This window comes from Austrofundulus limnaeus, unplaced genomic scaffold (genome assembly GCF_001266775.1).
Source record: "Austrofundulus limnaeus strain Quisiro unplaced genomic scaffold, Austrofundulus_limnaeus-1.0 Scaffold258, whole genome shotgun sequence".
In the NCBI taxonomy this organism is placed as follows: Eukaryota; Metazoa; Chordata; class Actinopteri; order Cyprinodontiformes; family Rivulidae; genus Austrofundulus; species Austrofundulus limnaeus.
In genome coordinates this window covers 561,138-565,752 of record NW_013952660.1, presented here as the reverse complement: position 1 = coordinate 565,752, position 4,615 = coordinate 561,138, and positions in this window count along the sequence as shown.

Genomic DNA, 4,615 nt, shown 5'->3' with positions numbered 1-4,615 from the left:
TCTTAAAGGGCTGTAGTTTTGAAATGGACTTTATGTTTTGAGGAATGTCATTCCATGCTTTAGTATAAACATAGAAGAAAGACCTCTGGCCTCAACAGTTTTTAAAAATTGGTAACATCAGTTGTCCTTTTGTAACAGATCTAGTTGAATGACCACTTCCAGAATTTGATTTGGGCAGCAATGCACAGAGAGTTCCATCCTTGGAAGATCTGAAAATATAAATTAATAACACTATACAAAACATAATTCTGAAAAGTGATGTTTTTTAAAGGGGCAATATCATGTAACATCAACTTTTTTGAGTTTTATATCATGTTATAATGTTATACTCTCATAAAAAACATGCACAGAGTCTTGCTCTGACTCATTCATGCATGTTTGAGAAATCCTGTAGTGTCCTGAGGCAGCCAGGCAGGGGAGCAAAAACAACTGGTTGGGACTAAAACCACCTTTTGGGATCAGCTCCTCCTCTGGGCTGTGTCTCCGAACCGAGCTTCTTCATCACAGAGCACACACACCCACCAGGCCCGTGCTGAAATTGGTGGGACAGAAGCAGGAGGTTCTTAAAGAGACAGAGGCCAATTTCAAGGTGTTTAGAAATGGCTAGAAGTCAAGTTTATTTTCTATTTAAACATGTAAATAACATTTTAATAACAACTGAAGGTGACATAGATACTTTATTAAGGTATAGAATTTAATTATATGCCTGAGAAACACATAATATCGGCCCTTTAACATTTTTACTTTACAATTGATGCCACATTGTGATCCTAACCTTTATCTCCAAAGCTTTGTGCTCCATGTCTCATTAAAGAAGCTCACTTTAGGAAAGTTGATGGAAGGAATTAACTGAGTTTAAAACAAGACATCAAGAAACCAGAGATATTTAGGATAAAACAGTTGAAGTAAAATCTGAGTAGAACATCAACCTGCAGAGAACAGCTGAGTATATTTAGCCCACAAGGTGAGACATCTCTAAACTAGTTACTTATTTCTATCCATACATGAAAAAATCTGGCTACAAATAAACCAGAGGGCAATAAAATGTTGGTTACCAGGAGTTACACAAAGGAAACACAGCGGATCTGAAGGTCATTTTGTTTTTATTTTTTTATCATTATTATTATTATTATACAATCAAATGAAAAAGTTGTTTCATTAAAAAAATTCTACATTTTTTTCCAATCAGTAAAATATGATTTCAACCAAAATTAATCATTTCAAACAAAAAAGCAATTTCAACTAGACATGAGTTTTTACGATGTAAAAAACAAGTGTGCATCAAGTGTGTGTCTTTGCCTGCAACAGTGGAATTGCAGAATGAAATGTGACCAAGTTCAAATGTGTTTTCTACACCAGCTTGTGCCTGTCACGTCAGCAGGTGTTTGTAATTAAGGTAATTGTGTGACAATATGAAGTTTGTAGAGATTTTCTGTTAAAGATACTGTAGCTGGGTTTCGAACCCTGATCTCCTATATGAAAGCCCACGGCACTAACCAAGAGACCATTGGAGCTGTGGTAGAGGACGAGGCCAGGAAGAAAAAGATTGTATAGGTCTTCTGGACGGGTTCTTCTCTAATGAAATGTTTTGTCTCTCCTCCAAGAGACTTCTTCAGTCTGAGAGTTTCAGGCAAAATTCAGGCTTTTAAGCCCTGCCTGCCATGTGGCAGAATGAGGCCAGGGATTGGTTTGTATGTGTGCAGAAAGTGGCCACATTGCCAATGTAATAGTTGTCTCTAAATTGAAAAATATTACAACAATAAAGCAATATTAGGACAATATTATAGTAAAACATCAAAATGCAATCATATTAGTATTGTAAACACTGAACTATTGAGATTAAATATTATTAAACTATGGTGCAGTACTGAGTAGATACAGCAGGGGCAGTATTGGACCAACACAAGGCTCCGTTGACTCCCATTACAAATTATTAAAAATTTATATTTCCAAAACTATAAGTTGTACAGGCACCAAATGTCATAGCCATCATTTGGCACAGGGGCTTTACAGATATAAATTACAATAGCAGCTGTAGGACAAAGTATGCAGGAGGAGAAGCATGCCAAAGTGGAGATGACTTGGATGGGAAACGAATCACAATAGTGTGCATTGGCAATGCACACTGATTAAAAACATTTCAATCCCCAAGTTGTTTGGTATGCAAAAAAAAAAAAAAGTTCTGTTTTGCAAAAAACTTTGGGATTGAATTTTTTATTGAAATTGGTTGAATTTTTTTAGTTGAAAAACATTTATTGGCTGAAATTATTTTTTGATTGAAAAATTTTTTTTTTTGATTGGAACTACTTTTTTGTGTGAATAATAAAAAAACTCAATTACCTTCATTGACTTCTTTGTCTCTAATTTCAGACACAAGAGGGAGACATTGTATAGCAGAACTCAAACCAGCACTCAGTGGTCAGGTTATAGACCTGAAGGGAAAAAAAACACATTCCTGTCAGATTTTATAAGAAATATGTGAAAGATTAGGTTCTGAAACAGTTCGCTGTCAGGAGGCCCTACAGAAAAGAACCAGGCTGCATGAGATCTGCTGTTTTACTAAATTTAATGAGAAAGATCCACAACATGATGAAATATATCACCTGATTTTTATCATTATTATTGATGAAAATATACTCCTTAGATTTTTCCTGTTTAGTTCATGCTAAGTTGGTTGGTGCTCAACTGATAATCTGCACTGCTTACATGATATGTGGAAAATAAGACTGATCTCATTTCTCTGTGGAAGCAGGAAGTTTTTTTTTATGAAGTTAGGTTTATTTATTTTTAGCCATCAAATTGTGACATATTGAGCTGAAGTTTCTTCAGAACACTGCCTGTAGTGAAACAGGTGATGTTGTGGTCAATCCAGAACCCAAACTCTAAATAATCTATGGAGAGAAAAATCAAACTCCACCAACTTTCTGCTGAACTGAGCTCATTTTCTGGAACGTTTTCTTGTCTTTGCTTCACATGAAGTGTTGCACAACTTTCACTTGTATTTTTCATGATGAATATTTTCAGGATGGCTCATGTTTAAGGGGGAACTTTCTTCTGTGGAAAAGAAAACATTTTCACAGCACATGACACCTGGAGTTCAGTACGCAGTGAGGCTATCAGTCAGAAAAGTTCTGTAGAACTACGAGTTTCCTTCTCAGCAGTGGAGCTGAATAAACTGGACCTCGTCCTGACCTGCGCACCTTCTTCTCACTTACCTTTTGGCTGCTGAAGAAGCACCTGGACGTTCAGACCTGAGGTCACAGGGGATTACAGAGTCACAACGATGGTGCAATAATAATAATAGTATATGACAGATAAACAAAACTAAGCAAACCACAAAGAGACGGAAAGACGATACAAACAGAATAACAGGATTTTTGAAAGATAAGACCCAAAAATGTGGCAGACCTGAAGACTAAATACAAAATAATGAATTTAATAATACAAAACTAAAACCTGACAGAGGTACGTGCAGAAATATCAAATCCACAGAGTGTGAAATGATCCGTGCAGCTTCTGCAGTATCACAGACTCTGTACTATGGTCTAATCCAGTGGTTCCCAAACTTTTTATCTTCTGACCCACAAAATATCCATGGCAAAAACTTGTGACCCCAAATATTACTGGTCTGAGTACACAAACTCCGTTAATAACCCGAAAAACACAGGCTTTTTGACTATCTAAACGGCTTGTATACAAATATAAATACTTATTTATACTTATTTTGTGTTTTTATAATAACTATAGGGAAAATTTTACATCAGCAATTATTTTATTACCCTTTAAATTGATTCCTGGAGATTATCCAAGGTGCTTCATGACCCATAATTGGGTCCCAAGCCCAACTTGGGTGCAGTGGTTCCCAAACCTTTCAGCTTTTGATCCACAAAATAACAGCAGCAGAGACCTGTGCCCCCAACTATTTTTGGATGATAAACATTTGTATCAGGTCAACTAAACATGAGCATAGTAGCAATAATTTTTATGCTACATTTATCCATTTTAAGTACACTAACCTCACTCATTTGTAACAACTAAGGCAAAAATGTAACTAATTCTGAAAATGTTTTCAGGACCCCACCTTGAAGTTTCAGGACCCCACTTTGGGTCCCGACCCCAACTTTGGGAACCACTGGTCTAATCTACACTGTGGTCATGAACTCTGAGCAGTGACTGAAAGAAGATCTTGGATGTAATGTAGGAGGTTGAAATGAGTTTTCTCTGCAGGGCAGCTGGACTCTCCTTTGGAGACAGGATGAAGAGTTCAGTTGTCCAGGAGAGCTGCTGCTGCTCTACATCCAGAGGAACCAGTTGAAGTGATTCATCTGGTAAGGATGCCTCCTGGATGCTTCCCTAGAGAGGTGCTTCACACAATCAAACTGGGGGGAGACACAGGACACCCTGGAAACACACCTTGGAGTCCTCCCAGAAGAGCTGGAAGAGGTGGGCATGGAGAGAGGGGTCTGGGCCTCCCTGATCAAGCTGCTGCTGCCCCCACGACCCAATTCTGGAACAAGAGGAAGATGATGGATGGATGGATGGATGGATGGATGGATGGATGGATGGATGGATGGATGGATGGATGGATGGATGGATGGATGGATGGATGGATGGA